This window comes from Canis lupus, chromosome 6, assembly GCF_011100685.1.
Source record: "Canis lupus familiaris isolate Mischka breed German Shepherd chromosome 6, alternate assembly UU_Cfam_GSD_1.0, whole genome shotgun sequence".
NCBI classification, from domain to species: domain Eukaryota; kingdom Metazoa; phylum Chordata; class Mammalia; order Carnivora; family Canidae; genus Canis; species Canis lupus.
Window position 1 is genome coordinate 29,090,742 of NC_049227.1, and position 21,822 is coordinate 29,112,563.

The 21,822-nt window shown below is 56.6% G+C and overlaps 1 long non-coding RNA gene across 1 annotated transcript; it reads right to left on the reverse strand.

Annotated features, from left to right (window-relative positions):
- Positions 1-210: 210 nt before the first annotated feature.
- LOC102156374 lies at positions 211-5,165 on the reverse strand. The gene is made up of 4 exons (XR_005360900.1): positions 5,037-5,165; positions 1,935-2,057; positions 1,784-1,852; positions 211-1,685 (listed from the first exon to the last, which is right to left on the reverse strand). It is a non-coding gene; the product is annotated as an uncharacterized LOC102156374 (long non-coding RNA).
- Positions 5,166-21,822: the final 16,657 nt, after the last annotated feature.

Consider the following 21,822-nt stretch of genomic DNA (forward strand, 5'->3'; position numbering starts at 1 on the left):
ACTCTGCTGGTGCAACAGAAAAGCAGTGCTGGGCATTCTGGAAATGGGTGGGCGTGATCATGTTCCAATAAAACTTTACTTATAAAAACAGGAAGCGGGCCAGGTTTGTCCTGCAGGCCGTCGCTCTCTGACCCCTGTTCTCAGAAATGCCTGCCCACCCCCGATGCGCACACCCTCCCCTGACCCCTCTCATCTGCCCTCTGCTGCGTGACTCACGGACCCTCTCCCTGACCATGATGCTTCTGAAACCGGCTCCTCCCATGTGGCTTGCTAATTCCGCAGGTAAAAACTGCTCTAACAGTCGACTTCCAATGGGAGAGTGTTTTTATTTGGCTTCATGAGCCCCCTGCACAAAGGGCTTTATGGACCATATCGGACTATGGCCGATGGCAGCAGCATCCCCACATCACTGTCCAGCATAGTGCTTGGGGCACAATAGCGGGTGGACAAGCATTTGCAGAACGGATGCCCCAAGGCCATGCCCAGCCCTATTTTCTACATTCCAGTTGGAAGCTGGCAAAACTGGGGCACCTGGGTGGCTCACTCAGTTAAGCACCTGCCTTCGGCTCAGGTCATGATCCCAGGGTCCTGGGTTCAAGCCCTGCATTGGGCTCCCTGCCCCGTGGAGAGTCTGCTTCTCTCTGCCCCTCTACTTGCTCATGCTTTCTTTCTCTCTCCCATAAATAAAATCTTAAAAAAAAAAAAAAACTGGCAAAACTAAAAGGTGGGTTGGGATAGACTCATTCCCCCTCTGGTCGTCTTCTCTTTCCCCCAGGGGGTCTTGTGGCCCCCAATGTTTCCTCTCCATCCTGTGTTCACACTACAAGAGTCCTGACCCAGAACCCCAGCCCCTCACGCTGAGCCTCAGCTACCTCATCTGTGAAATGGACAGGGTGAAGGCCTGCCCCTCTTCCTGAGCTCGCTCAGAGGTGCACGCGAATCACTGTGTCGCTTGGTCTCTAAGATGCACAGTGAGCTGTCCCAGGTGTGCCTCTCAGCCCTTCCAAAAGGTGAAGTTAGCTCTACCTGTATAGACCAGGGACTCGGGGCACTGAGGAGCTGCTCTGAGGTCACAGCCAGCCAGTGGAGGAGCAGGGCTTGGACCCGGCCCCTTTGGGCCTCCCCTAACCCTTAGCCACCCTCCATGAGTCAGCGATATGTGACCGGCCACCCATGTGGCTCCTTTTGCTGGCACCTGCTTCTCTACCAACCAGCAGCTGCCCCCAACCCTCGTCGCCACCTATTCAGGGGCCAGGACAGGGAACAAGTTTCCAGGCCACCTTGTAGTGTTTCCAGACGGAGACAGCAGCGTGGTTGAGCAGTCCAGCGGAACACCGTCCCCTCTAGGGGTTCCAGATGCCTGGGCTCTGTGGGGAGGAGCTGCAGAATTGGCATCCATGGAGCTGGGTTTGAATCCCACGTCTGAGGACACAGCTAGCCCTGTGACCTTGGAAAGGGATTGAATTCTTCTAAGCCTGTTTTCTCATCTGCATAATAGGAATGGTAAATCATACACAGTTGGTTCTTGTTATTCACAGTATTTATATTCTATAAACTTACTGCAAATGCTGGATTAGCAAATTCTGAGCCATTGCTCTTAGGGGTTACACAGGGTTAGGTTCCTCTGAGCCACTGGTTGCATTTTTGTCCGCGGATCAACATGTAACCCGGTTTTCTGTGCAGTCCTGTTTAGAGACAGCTTATTCACCTCATTTACTACACATTGTTGATCGATGAACATGGAACTCTGAGCCGACGTAACTTGCGTCTGAACGAAACTTACCTAGCAAGTATTTCTCTCCGCGAAGCTCACCCCAACACTTTGGTGTTTTTTAGCACTTTGGTGCCACATCTAGGGACCATTTAAAATACTGAAATCACCAATAAAAAAAAGCCCACACACCAAAATTCAAAACCCATGGTGCCAAACAGACCTCAACAACGACATTTGTTTACGGTGTAGGAGCCAAAATGAGAAGGCAGCGTGTGGCTTTGTTCAACTTCAGCTGGCAATGCGCACAGGGGGTGACTCAGATTTCCTGCCGTTCTGCACATGCCTGTGAATGACCGCAGAAGCACCATGAGTATTGATTCTGGGGTTGCAAATAAATCCTCACGAGCAGGCAATTTTACAGATGCAGAATCTGCTACTAAATAATGAGGACCGGATGTGCGAGTGTGTGCGCGCACGCGCGCGTGTGTTGTGTGTGTTCATACATGTCCGTAAACCCGAGGGTAGGTTCTTCAAATAAATATGCATAGGTGGGTGCGTGTATGTTTAAACTCCCTCCCTCTGAGAAAGAGGACCCGTAGCCCTGCTGCACTCAGCCACTGGTCAGAGCAGCCTGTGGAAACCTGCCCTGTTCTTTCTGCATCTCTAAACCCGTAACATTATTGAGAGCTTGCTCTGTGCCAATCTAAACTAAGCCCTTCCCAGGCCTCATCTCCTTTAATCCTCAAATGGTCCCATTAGTGTTTGGTACTATTATTTATCACCACGATAATCCTATGACAGGTGCAGAGAGGTTAAGCAAATTCCCTGTGGTCACACAGCCAGCCAGGGAGTGCAAACCTAGACATCTGGACAGCATGCACAAGGCCCCTTGCACAAGGCCTGGCCTGCCATGGTAGTCATCACAGCTGCCATGATCTCACTGGGGGGTGGGACTGAAGCCTTTCTACGTGCCAAGCGCACCACGCTATGGGAGATGAATACATTATTATCCTCAAGAACAAAATTTCAGTATCCTAAGCTCGAGGGCCATGTTTAGCAGCAAAATCACCAACAAAACCCCACAAAAATGCGAAAAGCATGGCACTAAATGAGACCACAGAAAGGACCTTTGCTTATGCTATGAGAGCCGTAACGAGAAGTCAGAGTGTTCCCTCAGCTGGGAATACGTGTGTCTGATGACTCAAATGTCATTCGGCTCCGTGCATGGCCAAGAAAGCCTGAGAGTACTCTATTGAGTTGGGGGTGACAAATAAATTTTAGCATGTAGGTAAATTTGCAAACGCCGAATCTCTGAGTATTGAGGCTCGGTGCAGACCCGGGGATTTGTATTTCTTGAATATATTACAGTTCATTGCAGTCACTGTTTGTTTTCATGGTCGAAAGTTCAATTTTTATTCTTCTCGTCTTTGATGGCTTTCTCACTTTCTTAAACAAGATTTTATTTGTTGATTTGAGAGAGAGAACGAGTACAATGAGCAGTGGGGAGGAGCAGACGTAGAGGGACAAGCAGACTCCCCAGCCGAGGAGGGAGCTTGATATAGGGCTCGATACCAGGACCCAGGGATCATGACCTGAGCTGAAGGCAGACGCTTAACCAACTGAACCACCCAGGCTCCCCACTTTCTCCCTTTTTGATACAAGATACCCTAAGCTCATCTGGAGTCCACCATTTCTCCAAAGAGAAACCCTCAGTTCAGAAGAGATGGGAATTAGAAACCAAGACCTGAATAGTAGGTGTGCTCATTGCCGCTAGTGTGTCTGTTTTCTTTCAGTGTTTACACTGTGTCTCCCTAAGCAGTCAATGGGCTATTGGCGATTGTTTCTGGGTGAAGTAGGAATCTCACTTTGTTTCATTTCCAAAGTGGCTAATTGCAGGCAGCCCCAGTGGCTCAGCAGTTTAGCGCTGTCTTTGGCCCGGGGTGTGATCCTGGGGACCCGGGATCCAGTCCCATGTTGGGCTCCCTGCATGGAGCCTGCTTCTCCCTCTGCCTGTGTCTCTGCCTCTCTCTCTCTCTCTGTGTGTGTCTCTCATGAATAAATAAATAAAATCTTAAAAAAAAAAAAAAAAAGCCAAAGTAGCTAATTGCATGTTCAATCCTTTGCTGACTACGTGGAGAGGTCACCCTACTGCAGACTAAATTCTTCTGAGGACCCAAGTCTCTTTCTAGACTCTGTTCTAGTCCATGGATCTGTCGATTTATGTTGTCAGAGTGACTGCCCACTCTCTGTCATATGGTCTCTAAATTCCTCCCTGGACCATGGAATCAGGGTGCTAGACCCACACTGTCAGAGTCTAGTTCCAATGAAATCATGCTCCCAAGCCATTCAGATGATGTGATCAGGTAATACTTCTGTCCAGACGCTATTTTCTAGACCAAAGAAGGAAAGATGTTGAAGGCAAGTTCCCCAGGCCGTTGGGGATGACTCGCTATGGGGTTGGAGCTGAGTTGTGATGACTGGATAGAATTTTCTGGGCAAAAACGGAGAGAGGGCAGTTGGAACAAGTATGTGTCAAAGCGAGGAGGCATCAGGCGATGGAGTCTGGGGCCAAGTCCCTAGAGTTGCAACAGGGGTGCGGATGAGGGGGTGTCCCCAGTGCCAGGTACCAGGAGGCCAGCAGAGTGGCCTCATGGGTCTGGTGTGATGAGACGAATCCAGGCCTGGCAAGCAGCTGCCAAGAGGGGCAGCAAAGGTCTGACAGGTGCCCCTCCTTTCCCAAAAGTCCCTCTGGGCTCTGAGGTTCGGAGCCAAGGCCAACTCTGCAGTGTCTGAGGGCATCTCCCTCCCCTCCCGGCCCTGGGGTGGGTTAGGCAGCCCTCCACCCTGTGGCCTAAGGGCCTCCTCTCCCCACCTTCCCCCCTAAGGCCTCCCTGTGCTTCCAGGGAGGTACAGGCCCGAAGAAAACCATGTGCCCACTGCAAGGACTGCCTCCCAGCTCACACTTCCTCCTCACTCCTTGGCAGCGCCCTTGATGTGTGTCCTGGGCTGGGGTCACAGGATCGTCCCTGGGAGCTGGGGGATGTAACTCCAGACCATTCGGGCACTGGGGGAGCACCCAGGAGGAACCTGCAACCCCGGCCCCCTTCCAACCTACCCGGAGGTGCCCTGGGCAGGGATAGGACCTCAGCCCGGGGACTGGCCCAGGACCCTTTGGGAGACAAGACTGGCCTCAGGCCCCTGAGGCGGAGTGGACCAGAGGTGTGGGCTCCTGGGCCCCCATCCCACAGCTGTTTCCAGAGACCCAGGGGGGACAGAGAGGGCTGCTAGGGCCCTGCCTGGCTGCAGGGCCCCCGTGACTCACCGAGCTGGCTCAGCGGAGGAAATCCCAGCCCCTCCCACTCCGGCAGCCTGGGAGCAGGGGCCCCTCCCCTCTGGGGGACCTGGGATCCCCCAGACCCAGCTGCACTCTGAGCTGCGTCCTGCCGGCTTTGTGACCTCAGTAGGCAAGCCCCCTCACCCCTCTGGGTCTCTCTCAGCCTCGTAAGATGAGGGGGTTATCTGGCAGGCCGGGCATGCAGCCCACCTTCTGAACACGGTCAGGGGGTCTCCACCCTGCCCTCCTGCCCCTTCTTCTTGGCGGACATGAAGGACCCTGGGCTGCTTGAAGGACCGGCATGGAGACAGGACACCTGCATCCAACCAAGAGACACCCACCCTTCCTGCCTCCCAGGGTTCCCTGGCGGGGGGGCGGGGGAAGCACACCTCCCCACCCACCCCCACCACCACCTCTTCCTTTGAGCCCGCAGACCCGAGGGCCCCTGGACACGTCTCTTCCCCTCCCGGCCTCAGGCCGCTCACTTCTAGGGACAGAGTTGGACCTGGTGACCTTGAAGGTCCTTCTGAGTCTAAAGATTTTATTCAGATGTAATTCATGTGCCATACACGTTGGCCTTTTATAGTAACCCCCACTGGCTCTTAGTAGGCTGGCAGACGTGCGACCGTCGCTACCGCCACTGCTCGAACCCTTGCAGCATCTCAGCATCTCGGAGAAACGAGCAAAGTGCTGGGTCCCGGGTAACTCCCCGCCTCCCCCTGCCCGGCCCGGGACAGCCAACCCGTTTGGACATCCGCACGAAGAGAACCAGGGAATACGCGGCCTCTGCTGTCTGGCTCCTTCGATTGAACGTAAGGTTTTCAGGATCCATCCAGCCGCAGCAGGCGTCCGGACTCCACGCTGCTTCCGTGGCTCAGTAACAGTCCACGTGTGGATAGGCCGTCGTGTCCCTCCGCTCAGCTGTTGCTGGACACCTGACTTTGTTTCCCCTTTTTGGCTCCTATGAATACAGGCTGCAGGAACATTCCCGTACGAGTTTTTGTGCGGATGTTAGGTTTTCTCAGGTATACATCGCCGGGAGTGGGATTGTGAGGTCACAGAGCAACTGTAGGTGTTGCTTTTGGAGGAGCCGCCAGACCGTGTTCCACACGTCTCTTGGCGGGGAGAGAAAAGCAAAGAGCAGAAAGCAGCCCCACCACCCCGCCCGGTTCTCCAACCCCAGGGGACGGGTCAGGCCTGTTGGTGCCTTGTCCCACCTCTGGGTCCTGTAGGACTCCTACATCAGGAGGAGATCAATGTGAAGAGATGAGGATTCCAGAAAGTTCCATGTCTATCCCCTGCATCCTTGCGATCGTCCGCCAGGCGGGCATGCTTACCTTATTATGGCCACTCTTTTGGATCAAAACGTTAGGCTCTGAGAGGTGACAAAGCTTGCTGGATATCAAACTACCACGTAGTGGCTGAGCTGGGATTTGAACTCAGGAGGTCTGACTCCAGGGCCTGCGCTCAGATTCTGCAGGACTGGAGTCTCATGTCTCTGAGCTCATGGGGGTCGAGGTGCCGAGCCGCCCTCTGGCACGTCAGGGTAAGGGGTCCTCATCTGCTCAGAGAGCCCGCAGGAGTGGAGGTTCAACGTGGATGACTCGGGCCATGGGGGAGAAAGGGCGGGGAGGGGGCCTGCTGCCAATGGTCCCGAGCTGGTTACCCAAACAGCGGTGCTCCTTGCCCCCCTCGGCTGCCCTGCTCGCCTCCCCGCCAACCCTGGGGTGGGGTGGGGGTCTGTCATCAGCTAGAGGGCCTGGGAGGAGGGGAGGTGGCCAGGTGGCCTCACCGTGGCTGCCCCAGCAGAGACGTCCCCCATCCTGCTTTATGGATGTGCCACGTGCCAGCGCAGGGAGGCTGCTGGTAGGTCAAACACCTGGAGGGGGTCTGCCCCGGGGGCCTTAGGAGACCTCTGGGAGGCCTTCTTGTTTAAAAGCTTTATTGAGGTCTACTTTACACCCCATAAAATTCACTCATGTTTGTAAATTCAGTTGTGCAACCCTCAGCCACAATCTAGTTTTACAGCATTTTCACCAGCACCTCCCCCCGGAACCTGGTGCCCATTTGCAGTCATACCCAAGCCTGAGCATCTTTTCATGAGCTTGTTGAACCTTTTTTTTTTCCTTTTTTAAAAGATTTTATTTATCTATTCATGAGAGACACAGAGAGGCAGAGACACAGGCAGAGGGAGAAGCAGGCTCCCAGGAGGGAGCCCGATGCAGGACTCGACCCCCAGGACCCCAGGGTCACAACCGGAGCCGAAGGCAGACGCTCAGCCCCTGAGCCACCCAGGCACCTGCGTTGTGAATTTTTGTTAAACGCGGTCCCGTTTGCACACCCCACACCTTCCACCCCCGAGCCTTGTGTCGGCCCCAGCTTGACTGATGTAGGTCTGGGCCACTGCGTGCAGGTCTGGGATTGGATTAAACCAGTCAGACTTCACCTTGGGGTTGGGGTCCACCTCTTCCAAGCACCAGGCTGAAGCGGGTGCTGGGGGCAGTCACCCCAGTTGCCCACGATTGAGAAGGTGCCGGTTACTGTGAGGCCTTCCCTTGTGCACCCAGAGAGACGCTGGCTAGCATGAAGCACCCACAAAGCCAGGCAGTGTTTGAATCTCACTTGCTCCTGGCGTCTAGGTGAACAGGAGTCTTGTCCATTGCACAGGTGGAGACACCGAGGCGGGGACCCCGGGGAGGGAGGCGGCCAGCTAGGTGGGCCCAGGGGGAGGCCACACGGAACCACTCATTGCTGAGCCGAGCCTGTTGGCGTCTCCCGATTGGCTAGCGTTTGGGACTTTTCCAGGGCCGGAACGGTGCTGTCTGTTCCCCTGAGGGGTGACATCCAAACCCCCCCGCCCCCCCCCCGCCTTTGGGCTGGGAACGGGGAGGGCAGCTGGTCATCGTGTGCCTTATCAAGGGCCTGAGATCAGCCAGCAGCCGCCCCGGGAGCTTTGGGGAGGTGAAATCCCCACTAGACGAGGGTCAGGACGGGCCAGGGTCCCGTGCACACTTAGCCACAGGCTGTGGCTCAAACCCAGGGCCCCTGGCTTCTAATCCAGGGGGAATTTCCTTCTACTCAGCACCTCAGCACCAGCTGGGATGGGGTGCCTGCAGGTTCTCTTCCCAGGGAAGACGCTGGGGGCGCACAGGATTGCGGCCCCACATCTCGGGCCCGCTGCGTGGGAGGTCAGAGGAATGTTCTAGAATGCCCCACCTGGGAAGGGAGCCTCTTGGGTCTGGGTTGTTGGGAAGGGAGTGACTGGGACCGTTTCTCAGAAGTTGGACAGCACAGAGCAGCTGTGCTCCTGGTGAGTGTACGATGGTGTTGGGGTACAAGGGCGAGCCATGCTTTATTTCTGTGGTCATCTATTTTCCTGTGAGGCTGTGAGGACGGGTAGGAGTAGCCCGTTGGACTAGGAGCTCACCAGATGGTGCTAGGACATTTCCATCTCAAAGGAATAACATACATAAATATATATACACACACATATATATTTTTTAAGGGGCCCTATTATAAAAGGTATTAGGTACGTGACAGGGGGGATAATACACAGGGACATGGCAGCCCCGAAGGACCCTGGGAGCCAGGGGTGATTTTGGCGCATGTGGTCTTGGTGGAAGCAGCTGGAAGCAAATACCCGTAGTCTCCTCCACCTCGGGCGTCCCACGGCGGCGGCAGCCAAGCTCTGCTGACGGGGCTGGAAAGAGTGACTCCCAGCTGGCCTGCCTGGGAGGTCAGGGTGACCATGCGCTGGGCCCCGTGCCCGCCCCTCGGCCACACCCACCCAGCTTGGGCACCCCAAGCCCCGGGCCCCACGGAGCAGACGCTGACACCCGGGGAAGCCGTGTGGGTGTGCACCGGGGTCTCCCCGATGCTTGCACAGGGCCCGGCCCGGCCCAGGTGCGGGGTGTCCTCTGGACTCCTCGGCAAGACTCCCGGGGTGCGGGCGGGGGAGCATGTCACCCGCTTCACAGAGGAGCCCTGTGCATGTAAAGCAGCATAAGGCTTGGATGCCCGGGGTCTGGGGTCCCGGCTCCGTCACCTCCTTGCCAAGTCCCCAGAGGCCTCGTGTGGACTCAGCCACAAACTGCAAAGGCACTTGCCACGGGCTGGGTGGCCAGTAGGCGCCCAATAAGTGTAGATTTGGGGGGTTGCCGTTGTTCACCCTCTGGACGCTCGACCCATGGGCCTTCATCCACACACACGTCAGGAGTGTCTCTACGCATTTGCCTTTGGGTGTATGCAGAGGGCCAGGTGCTCCCCTCGGGGGGCAGGCAGGCGACAGGGTGATATTTCCCTCCACGCCACCTTTGCTCTGGCCTGGGCTGAGCCTAGGTGATGGACTGCGGCATCCAGGAGACAGAGAGATGGGGAGAAAGGGCCGTCTCCAAGGAGGGTCAGTCCTGGCCCCCCAGGGTGGGGGGTGGGAGGTGGGAGGTCAGCCCTCTTCGGGCTTCACTCTGAGGGTTGAGGTACGTCCTCCAGGGGATGGGTCCCTGTCTCCTTGATAACAGACACACGCTGGACCCCTTCCAAGTGTCAGGAGCCTGGCCAAGGGGGGCTGGGGCATGGACTGCTGAGTGAGTGGGATCCACTCTCAGGTGCCCACACTGGGTACAGGGGGGCTAATCTACCAGGGGAGGACGCTGGAGAGGGGTCAGGAGGGAAAGGTCCACAAAGGAGTTGGGACAAGGCCCAGAGGGGGTTCCATGGGGGGGGGGGGCGAGTACAGCCTGTGCAAAGGCCCTGGGGTATGAAAGAGCTGTGATGTCAGCCGACCCATATGGTTTGAAGCCACTCCGAGTGTTGTTGCTTTACAGATGGGGTGAGCTCGAGGTCAAGTGAGAGATGGGTGAGCCATCCTTCTGGGGTGCCGGGCCCACGCACCTCCCTGATCCCAGCGCAAGTCATTAACAAAATCTCTGGCGGCAGCAGAAGGCGCCTCCGTGCTTCTCTGAGTCTGAAGAACATTGTTGTCCGAGGTCTAAAGAAGCACCGGCTGAACCTCTTAGTCCTGCCTGAGTTTGGAGCTCAGCCAGAAGGGCAGCTCCTCCCCGGGGCCGGGGGCAAAGGTTTCATCCCCTGGAGGCCGGGCCTGCGAGCAGAACTGTCCGTGCGCCAGGCCTGCTGATTCACTGCCTGCGCATGTGGATGAACGCGCCCCAGGAGGTCCTCCTCTGGGGGCACCCGCCAGGGCCCCTGGAAGTGCTCCCTGGCTGCGGTGCGGCCCCAAGCTGACGTTTCTTGGCTTCCGGCTGATTCCTCCCGGCCCCACTTCTTCCCCATGACAGCCCAGGGGACCGACAGCTGGCCTTGAGCCTTTTCTCATACGTGACTTTGGTGTGAGCCCCTTTGGCCTCACTGAGCCTCAGTTTCCTCATCCATAAGGGGAGGTCGCCTGGATGGCTTGGTGGTTGAGCATCTGCCTTCGGCTCAGGGCGTGATCCTGGGGTCCCAGGATCGAGTCCCACATCAGTCTCCTTGCGAGGAGCCTGCTTCTCCCTCTGCCTATGTCTCTGCCTCTCTCTCTCTCTCTGTGTGTGATGAATAAATAAATAAAATCTTAAAAAAAAAACCCAAAGAAACCAAAGCTAAGGCAGATGCCACGCATCGCCTGAGCCTGTTGCCAGCGGCAGGGGTTTGCCTGGAGCCCGCACAGCCGGACTTGGGGCCCAGGCCGCGGCTGCGGGGTTCATGCTTCAAGCTCCGCTTTCAGCCTCCGCCCGGGGAACGGCCTGGAAAGTGGGGTCACCACCCAGGGGCAGGCCTGGCGCCGGGCACGGGGTACCCAGAAGAGGACAGCCCAGGCAGGTCCTCATGGGGTGCCGGGGGCGCCAAGGAGGCACCTACTTCCGACGTGCTGCTCTTGCCTCTGAGATGCATCTTTTCCCCGGACAGATGTGGATAATTGGCTGTTGAGAGCCACTGACAGAGCGTGTTTATTGGCGCCCGCTGATGGCCGGGGGCTCATGGGGCCCTGGGGAGGCAGCAGGAAGGAGCCTCATCCAGGAAGCCCCCCCGGCTTGGCAGAGCGTACGTCCACTGTCCACCCAGGGGAGAGCAGAGAAAGAAACACATTAACAAGATAATGTCAGGGAGCCGTGAGTTCCAGAAGGAAAAAAAGTAATGCAAAGGGACGGAGAGTCCCCCAGGAAGGGGTCTGGGGGAGACCTGCTCTGGAGCGCTTGGGAGGGAAGGTGCCTCTGGAGCTGAGGCCCCGGGGGCGGGGGCGGGGGTGGGGGGGAGAGGAGAGAATGGGGGCAGCAGGGGAGGTGGGGAGCGGAGGGAGGAGATGTCTGAGGAGGAGCTGGCCTTGGGACAACGTGGAAACCGGCCTCCTTGGCTGAGGGGAACTGCCTCAGCCGAGACCCTGAGATATGAAATAGCCTGTGGTACTGTCCTGATTGTGTGTCACTTCACAAGGGAGTATGGTGGAGGGCTGCCGGGAGATGTGTGTCCCCCACCCACGTACACCCCCAGCTCAAGCCGGGGCATGACCTGCTAGGAAAGCCTTCCAGGCAGCGGGAATGGCATGTGCAAAGGTCCTGAGGCAGGAGGGAGTTGGGCGCATTCGGGAGCCGAAAGGTTAGTGAAATGAGGAATTGTGGAGTGAAATGAGGGAGGGGGTGAAATTCTGAGGAGTTGCTGGGGGCCACATGATGGTCGACCTGTATGCCTCAGGGATGAGTTGGGACCCATACTGAACCCATACTGGTTCAAATATATATATACATACACACAATGTATATATACAATATATAAATAAATATATAAAATATATATATATATTTTAAAGATTTTATTTATTTATTCATAAGAGACACAGAGAGAGGCAGAGAGGCACAGGCAGAGGGAGAAGCAGGCTCCATGCAGGGAGCCCGATGTGGGACTCGATCCCGGGACCCCAGGATCACGCCCCGAGCCACAGGCAGACGCCCAACCGCTGAGCCACCCTGGCATCGCAGTATGGATATATTTTTCGTCTCCCTGCATGCTTTGATCTGGTTGGCAGTGGCTTACAATGGGGGAAAGCAGTTAATCGAGCGCTGTGTGCGGCATGACTTGAAAAGCGGCTCTCTGGAGACCCCCAGGGACCTGGGGCCCCTCCGCCTGGGGAGATCAGGGATCTTTCCTGGGAGCTGAGGCTCCAAGGCTGAGCGGCGGCGGTGGAGGCAGCTGGGAAGCCCTGGCTGTGTCCGGGAGCTGCTGCTACTCTAGGGTGCCCTGAGGGCAGGAGGAGGAGGGGAGGCGGCCAGAGGCTGGTCCACCAGGGTTCCACCTCCTCTGAGGCCAGGGGCAGAGCGGGGTCACAGACAAGCTGTGCGTGGCTCGGACAGCACCCAGGTTTCTCTCTCTGTCTTAATTGCAGTGTTTAGAAATCAGGATTAAAAAAAAAATCATCAAAAAAAAAATCATCGAGGTTTTCTAACTTGCTGGAACAAGAGGAAACCCTGGCAGCCCTGGACCCACGTTCCCGCATGACAAGCATCAGTTGCAGCTGAGGGACGGCTGCCCAGGCTGGGGGGCCCCTGAGCCGCCTCGTTCTCGGCTCCCCGCCACCCTCAGTCTCCCACCTGCCTCCTGCACTCCTTGGTTCCGGGCCTGGGGGGGTGGGCAGTGACAGGCCACACTGGGGGGCATGTGACGCTATGGTTCCAGCCTTGGTGGGGGGGGGCAGTGACAGGCCACACTGGGGGAGCAGGGTGGGCACTGAGGCTGGGCTAGGGCTTGGAGGGGACGGGATGTGCCAGGAGCCCAGGGTGTCACAGTCACCCCACCCGCAGGTGCTGGCAAGCCCCGACTGCAGGCGGTGGGTGTGGGATGGAAGGATGGCGCATGCCAGCCTCGGGCCCAGACTGGTCTTTCTGGATTTCTTACGACGGCTGTCCGTGGGTTTGGTCTCCTCCTCCGGGTCGTCTCCATCCCTGGCCCATCACGCCCTCCCCTGACCTTCCAGCCCGCAAGCAACCTCTTGGGCCCCGACCAGACTCTCCATAAATGGCCCCATGAAGCAGGCCAGGGGGTTGTCATCAGCCCGGGACTCCCCTGGCGCGGGGGCCTTCGAGGGGGATGCATTGGTGGCACCAAGTTCCCCCCACAGTCCCCAGAGCCAGTCCTTCTGTTTGCCCCGCGCCCGTGTGCACCCTGAGCCGCTGCCCGAGCTTCGTGGAGGTGACTCAGCACCCCGGGGCCGACAGGCCAGTGAAACCAGAGTTCTCAGGCCTTTCCAGAAGGAGACTGGAATTTCTAGGCCGGCCTCTGCCCCTGCACCTGGGCACAGGGGGGCACAGAGGGGAGTGGGGCGGTGGGGCTTCCCCCATATATGTGGGTCTCGCTCTGGGCACCAACACGCTTGTCCCCATGGGCCTCAGGCCAGAGACGTCCCTTCTAGTTGCTTCCAGCTGTTCGTCTCTTCCTTGCACACTGCCCTCTCATTCTTGGGCGCTGTGGCCTTCTTTTCTCCTGTCTCAGGAAGAAATGCTCCAGGAGGGAAGGAAAGCCACGGAGGGCTGGGGAGCATTGTGGCCACTGCCCAATCTCAAAGTAGCTGGGTGACACCAGCTGGCCCCCTTGTACAGATGGGGAAGTAGAGGCTTGAGAGCTCAGTGATGTGTGACGGGCTCTGTTTCGGAGCTTGGCAGCCAGGAGGCCCACCCTTCCCTTTGAAGTACTCACTGCCACCCTCTGGCTCCTCTGGGACGATATGTGATGCTCAGAAGGCCAGTCACGGTGTTGGGCTGGGCTGGGGACACCCCCCCCCCCCACTGCTCCCCCCACCCCAGCTTGCCAAATCTGACCCTTTCTGGTAGGAGCTGTAGTCTTTGGCCTGGTCTGGGAACTGGGGGTGTTGGGGCCTGGCCTCACCTTTCCAGCTACGGCTAAGTGTGGACACGTCTTCCAATGGGAACAGAGAGATGTTATCTCTTTTCTTCCCAACACATGCTTCAGTGATGAACATGCTTTGAAACTTAAAATCATTGAGTGTCTGCCTTTGGCTCAGGTCATCATCCAGGGGTCCTGGGATCGAGACCCGCTTCGGGCTCCCCGCAGGGAGTCTGCCTCTCCCACTGCCTGTGTCTCCGCCTCTCTCTCTGTGTCTCTCATGAATAAATAAATTAAATCTTTAAAAAAAAATTAAAATCATCATCATCCTAATGGACTATGGGCCTTCAACGTGGTGCTTCATCTGCACATTGGCGTCGCAGCTCTTCAGCCTAATGCCTGTGTGACCTTGGGCAGGTTTCTCACGTTCTCTGTGCCTTGGTTTCTCACTGGGCCGATGGGGGTGGTAACGGTGGCCCGTGCTGAAGGACGTGGTGTGCACAGCGTCCTTGATGTGGGGCCTGGCTCTGACTGCGCTCAGACCATGGCTGGGCCACCTCCCTCGACCTCCCTCGACCTTTACCATAACGTTACGACATTCATGCCATCATTGGACCCAAGAAGTTCAGAGCAAGAAGTGACTTTTCCCAAGGTCAAGGCATCATTTTACAAACTCTTGGTGTAATAACGCCATCGAGGAGGTGGGGTGGGACGGGTGGTCATGGCTGTCCCCATGCCCTAGGCACGCTGAGGGACCCCATCCATCCCCCTTCCCTGCAGTGACTTGCATCTCCCCACCCCTCCCCAAGCCTCCCCTTGCCTAGAAGCCAGCTCCTCCCCTGTCCCCAGACTCTAGGGCCACCTGGGGAAACTGCTGCAGACCAACCTCTTCTTGGGAGGCTACCCTCCCCCATCTCTACCCCCCATCCCGGTTTCCAGAAAGTTCTCTCTCTCCAGGAGTTCCAAACAGCCCTGGACCCTTCTCAGCCCTGCCCTGCAGATGGCCCGACAAACGTGTGACCTGGCGTGGCCGGATTCCACAACGGTGGTTAAGCGTTATTTATTTCCTCTGATGCGCGTGTGTACACACACAGCCTTCTGGAAGGATTCCCGGGCTGCGGCCGGCCAGTGAGTCAGTGCCCCTGGCCTGCGCCTGCGCGCGGCTGTCCAGGCGGACATGGACCCACCCATGCCCATCAGCGCTTGTAATCGAACATCCCCACCATGGAAAATTCCAAAAATGCACCAAAGAGTCGAGAAGACCAGACAGAAAGGCCGGCGTCTCCTGTCCATCCGGCAGCATCCTCACCGGCCAGGGTTTAGCCCTTTTTGTCACCTCCTCGCAGGCTCCCCCTCCTGCTTCTTCCCACCTGGCTAGAGGATCTGAAAGCAAATTGCAGACATCGTACCCTGCCTGTCGTTTTCTTAAAAAAAAAAAAAATTAACTTTGAAAAAATTATAGAGCTGCAGGGACTTGCAAAGATAATACAGCATGGTCCTGGGTGCGGCCCTTCACCCGGTTTCCCGGGGAGGCGACACCCCACGTCATTACACCACCACATCAGCACCCCGGATGGACACTGGCGAGGTGTGTATGTGTGAGTCTTGGATGGCGTTTTGTCGCATGTGTAGATTCCCTTTGCCACCAGCGCGGGGAAGACCGGCCCTGAGCGTAGAGATCCCATAGGGTCACCCCCGCCGCCCTGTCCCCCGCAGCCACCAGTCTGGACTCCTTTCTGGAATTTTGTCATCTGAGAGTGTTACGTAAACGGAGTCGTACAGCATGCTCCCCTGGAGACTGGCTTTGTTTCACGCAGCGTAATGCTCCCCGGGAGCCAACTGAGTCGTTTTGGGGTGTCGGCAGTGCCTCGCTTTTCGTGGCTGGGGAGCAGTCCGCTTACCCAGTCACCTGCTGAGGCGCGTCCGGCCTGCTCCCCGTGCTGGGCTCTCACAAATAAAGCTGCTACCGACTTTGGTGTGGATCTAAGTTTGCACTGCTCTGGGGTCAGCACCCACTCGGGAGTGGGATTGCGTAAATCTGTCCATCCAGGTTCAGGGTTTAAGGAGCGGACAAGCTCCTTCCCAGAGTGGCCATACAGGCTTCTCCTTTGAAAGAGAAGCATCTCTCAGCAGGAGCTCAGTGGGGCTGGCCCGGGGATTCTGAGCAGCCTGCCTTCGCCTCCCTCTCTGAACACCCACCCACTGTCTCTGAACACCCACCCACCGTGGCCCAGGCTCTGCGAGGTGCCTTTCCCGCAGGGGATGTTGGGCTCCTGCTTTCCAAGAAGACAAATCGAAAGCTCAGAGACCATTTGCCCGAGGCCACAGCTAGCAAGGGGGAGCACCAGGATTCAAATCCAGCCCCAAAGCCTGTGGGGTTCACACCTTCCCTTGGCGGATGGCAGGAATTGGTGCTGGATGTTTGGGGGAGCAGTGAGCAGACCAGAGGAGTCGGGGAGCGCAGACCCTGGAGAGAGGAGACAGGGGAGGCCCAAGGCCTGGTTCCCTCTCCACGCCAGGGGGATTTTTTGCATCACCCCCTTCCTCTCCCCATCACAGATGGATGGAGCTGGTGATGTGTTGTTAGCTGGGTCTCCCTGGCCCCAGTGGGTGACCTTACTTTCCTTGCCACCTCAGTGCCTGCATGGGGGGCACTCCCCACCCAGCCCCATCTGCACCCTTGGAACTGCCAGTCCTCCCCCTAGCAGCTTGAGAAGCTGGGGGTCATGCACAGAAATCCTGCTCTTTGTTCTTCATCCTTCATGCGACCAGCTCTGAGCATCTATACCCTCTGCTGTGCTTTGGTGTCCGGAAGATGCCACAGTGGTGAGAAGGGCAATATGGGCTCTCTTTCAGGCTGGTGCTTGAATGTATGATTTCTTTTTCTTTTTCTTTTCTTTTCTTTTCTTTTCTTTTCTTTTCTTTTCTTTTCTTTTCTTTTCTTTTCTTTTCTTTCTTCTCTTCTCTTCTCTTTTCTCTTTTCTTTTCTTTTCTTTTCTTTTCTTTTCTTTTCTTTTCTTTCTTCTCTTCTCTTTTCTTTTAAGATTTTATTTATTTATTCCTGAGAGACAGAGAGGAAGGCTTCCTGCGAGGAGCCTGGTGCAGGACTCGATCGCAGGACCCCGGGATCACAACCCGAGCCAAAGGCAGATGCTCAACCGCTGAGCCACCCAGGCGCCCCTGAATGTATGATTTCATGTGATCGGCGTGGCCGTCCTGCACGCAGGCGTTCCCACCACCCCTTGGCAGAGATGCGTTCAGAGGCTCAGCCAGTTCAGAAGTGGTTCAGGGGCGACTGGAGGGACCCTGGAGATGAAGTCTCCAGCCGGAGGTGTTCCAGGCTTGCTCTGCTCTCCAGCCAGCCCCTTCTTACCTCACTTCCCACCTGTGTGAGCCCAGGTAGGTGACCTGGGTTCCCTGAGTCTTCTTGTCTCCTCTATGCAGGGACATGAGTCTTCCCCCACCCGGGCAGGCCTGGCCCTCAACAGCTTCCCAATCTGAGAAACACCCAGTGGTCAGAAGGCAGACAAGCAGATGGACTGGCAGGTGAGGCCCCCGCCCGGGGATCCCGGCCCTGGCCCCAGTATTCGGTGTGACCCTGGCCAAGTCCCTTCAGCTCAGGGCCCCTGTTTCATGGAGCCAAGATGGTTCTTAGGCCAGGATTCGCTGAGTTAACTCCTAGGACAGCTCTTTGTGGACCATGAGCCACCACGTAAACCTGAAGCTTTTCTGTTCAATCAAGCCGCAAGTTTGGAGCTCAACGTTTTTCTTCTGAGCCTGTGTCTCTTTTGAGGCTCTGATTTTTTAAAAGATTTTATTGTATTTATTCATGAGAGACACAGAGAGAGGGGCAGAGACACAGGCAGAGGGAGAAGCAGGCTCCATGCACGGAGCCCAATGCAGGCCTCGATCCCAGGACCCCAGGATCATGACCTGAGCCACTGAGCCACCCAGGTGCCCCCTCTGATTTTTTTTTTTTTAACACTGAGTCAGATGAGTATGTATCTGATCAACTTCCAGATGGCTGAGGGAGGGGGGACCAGGAACCCCTCCTCTGTGTGTTTGGTTTGGTTTGGTGGCATTTTCTGAGCACTGCTGTGTGCTCTGGGAACAGGAAGGGGGGCCTGCCCTCGAGGGCTCTACAGCCCACTGGGGAGTCAGGAATGAATAATAATCACAGTACAGGGTGGTCTCTGTGGCACTGGAGGGGTGCCAGGGGGCCGGGGGGAGAGCTGGTCCTAGCCTGGGTAGAGGGAGGATGGCCCCTCACAGCACTTCTGTGAGACACAGGAGCCCAAGACAAGTCCTAAAAGATTGAGTGGGAGCTGGGCAGGCCAAGAAGCGGAGAAAGGTGGTCCAGGCAGAAGCAGCAGCACACACCGAGGCCTGAAGGGCACTGGCACAGTCGCACGCCCCTCCTCCATGTCCGTGTGTCCCAGGGGTGGGAGTTGCCCCAAACCACTCTCCGCAGTGGGCTGCCTGCCGGGGGCTGAGGTTTACCTTAAGGCTGGGTTGTTGCTGTCATGCCTGGTTTGTACTTGGGGCCTGCAAAGTCTCCTTCTCTGTCCTTAAAGATTTCCAGTATCATCAATGGGTCTGTTTGTCCATCTTCCATCATACGTCAACCAACCAGCCATTCATCCATCTATTCATCCACCCACCCATCCATTCATCTGTTCATCCATCCTTAATCCATCTATCCATTCATCCATCTGTCCATCATCCATCCATTCATCTTCATGCATGTATCTACTCATCTGTTCATTTATCCATTATCCATCCATTCATCTATCCACGGATCCTTCTGTCTATCCATCATCCATCCATTCATCTCTTCATCCATGTATCTCCTTGTCCATCCGTCCATCCGTCCATCCATCCATCCATCCATCCATCCATCCATCCATCATTTATCTGTTACCCACCAATTCATCCATCCACGCGTCTATCCTAGTGTTCCTCTACTCGTCCAGCCAGCCATACGTCAGCCCAGCCAGGCAGTCAGCCTCCAAAAGGTATTTATTGAGTGATGAGGATGTGCCAGGCCCTGCTGGGCACAGCCTTCCCTGGAGAGGCACAGGCAGGTGATGAGCAGACGTGGGCTGAGGTTTGCTTTACTCCCCTGGGAACCTGCCCAAGACAGGCACAGACCTGCCCCTGAAGTCCCTCCCTAGCCCCAGCTGCCGGATCTTGTTAGGAGGGAGGTGGCCTTGCCTCTCGGCTTAGGAAACTGTCCCTGACAATCTGCTCTTGGGAATGTCGCCTCCACAGACAGAGGGTGAGGAAATCAACCCAGGCCACCAGTGGCTGTGTGTCCCCAGGACGGGGGCTTCCCCTTCGCCTCTGCCAAGAACACCACCCTTCACTGCCTTTCTAGGGATGTGAACCCTGGGCACACTTGAACCCTGAATACACTGCCGATGATGTGTTCAGCTTTGTCTCCCCGTCCCAGGCCTTTGGGTTTCCAGACAAAACTCCAAATGTTCATGCTGCCCCCTGAGCATTTTTATAGCCCATCCCACCTGGTCCCAGAGCCTGACAGCGACCTTTTTAGTTACGTAACTTAAAGCAAGTCCCCACTGGTGGTGCGTGGGAAGACCGAAGCCCTCCCCTCACCGTGGCCCTGTAGTAACGCAGTGGGGTGTGTTACACAGAGCTCTCAGCACAGTGTGGGGAAGAGAGGGCCGGAGGGCGCTACCACAATGCCAAGAGGTGGCCTTGGGTGGTGAGGAGGGGTGAGATGTGGGAGATGTTTAGAGGGGGTGCTGGGGACCCACAGCCAGGGTGGATGAGGGAGGGAGTGTCCTCTCTGGGAGGTAGGGAAGCCGAGGGCCCTGGAAGCCCCGCCCCCAAACACCATAAGGAGAGGTCACAAAATTAGTAGAGTTACAAGGGTACAAGATGAAAAAAAAAAAAAAAAACACAAGGGTACAGGATGTAGGGGGCAGGAAAGAGTGTAGATGTGAAGGATGAAGAGGAGCTGGGTGCACGTCAAGAGAGAGTGGGGGCATCTGTGGCAGATGGCACAGCATGTGCTAAGGCCCTGTGGCAGCAGGAGCAGAAAGAAGGGGCCAACGACGGCCCGTGTGGCTGGACAGGGAGCAAGGTGTAAGATGACGTTGGAGGGTCCAGGAGCCAGACCACAGAGGCACTGGGGAGCCACCAAAGTGCTTTTGGTGGCGACATCATCCAATATGTCTGCAGGGGGGTCACCCAGCTGCAGGTGACATTCTATCCATCCAGGAGCTGTGGCATGTACATGCCCAGGTAAGAGGTGGCAAACTCCTATGACTTTCATAACCAGAAACGATATTGAACTGCACACACGTCACTTATTAGTTTCCTCAGGCTCCACGACAAATTGCCAGAAACAGTGTGGCTGAAAACAGTGGAAATTGATTCTTGCAGGGCTCTGCGGGCCGTGAGTCTGAAATCAGGGTGTCGGCAAGGCCGTGCTCCCTCTGAAGACTCTAGGAAGACTCCCTCCTGGCCTCTTGGCTGCTGGGGGTTGCAACCACCCCTGGCATTCCTAGGTTTGCAGCTACATCCCTCCACGCTCTGCCTCCGTTACCAGGTGGCTCCTTCTCGCTGTGCCTCTTCTTATAGGGACCCCAGTTATTGGATCTCGGCCCACCCTAATCCAGGGCGACCTCACCTTGACTCGATTATGTCCTTAAAGACTCTATTTCCAAATGAGACTCCTGGAGTCAGGACTTCAGTGTATCTTTCTGGGGGACACAAGTCAAGGCCCAACCCCACAGGATCCTGATTTTGTTTAGAAAACACACGCGTGGTCATGCCTTGTTTTTTCATCTGGATGCTCATTGCCTGGGAGACTTTGCCCTGGAAATTCAGAAAGCTACACATTTCTGACCCGAGTCCTTTTCTGCACATGTGTGACATTCCCACTGACGTATTATCACACACGTACGTGCTGAAAACAGACAGGCAGCTGCTGGACCATGACGTTAACAGACCCGGGTGGTGGGTTTATGGATCAACTTCATTCTCTCCCCATATGGTCCAACTTTTCTGCCATGGGCACGCACTACTTTTTATCAAGCAATAAACCCACGCACGTCATAAAAGAGGAGCTAGGATGTTATGTCCCCTCACTCACCAAGCCTTCGCCGTCCCCAAAGCTGTGGTAACAGGAGGCTGGATGTCTGGATGGGAATTTGACCTGCCCTGAGACTCTGCTCCAAATAAATATTTTTAGCCCCATTACCCACCCCCTTCAAATGTCCCGCTAATGATCTGTGGCCCTGATGATCCCAACAGACTTTCCGTGGAGTGCGGGGCTTGGCGATTACCTCACCTGTGTCCTCTTTCGGAGGACGGAGACCGAGGGTAATAATAGAACTGACCTCATGGGTGGCTGGAGGCTTAACTGGAACAATGCACGTGAAGCCCTCTGCATGGGGCCCTGGCACACAAACGCCCTCTTGATTAGAAAGAGCCCAGGGTAGGTGGCAGGCGGCTCGGTGTCCCTGTTTAACGGTTTGGCTTGTCGGGGATAGTCCAGTAAATGACACCTCGCCCCACTGCACAGCCTCCCGGGGTGGGGTGGGGAGGCACAGGGGGGCGGAGGCATGTTTTGCCATTTGGCTGTCTTGCTCACCTGTCGCGGCTGTGTGCTAAGTCCATCGTGTGCGTGCAAGGCCACGTGCTGCCACGACAGTTAAGCCACCACAGGAAAATTTAGAGGAAGCAAGTGGGGTGAGCTGCGGAGCTGCTGAGCTGCTGCAGGGAGCAGGGGGGCCAGTCAGCGCCGGGAGGCCGGCTTTCGCCCCGGAGGCCCCGCCCCCTGCCGGCCCCGCCCCCGGCCTGGCCCCTCCCCTCCCGATCCCGGCCCCGCCCACGCCCCGCCCACGCCCAGGCCACGCCCCAGTGGGCGGTGCTTCCCGCCCCAGCTCTCCGCTCCCACCCAGGGCTTGGCTCCCCGGGG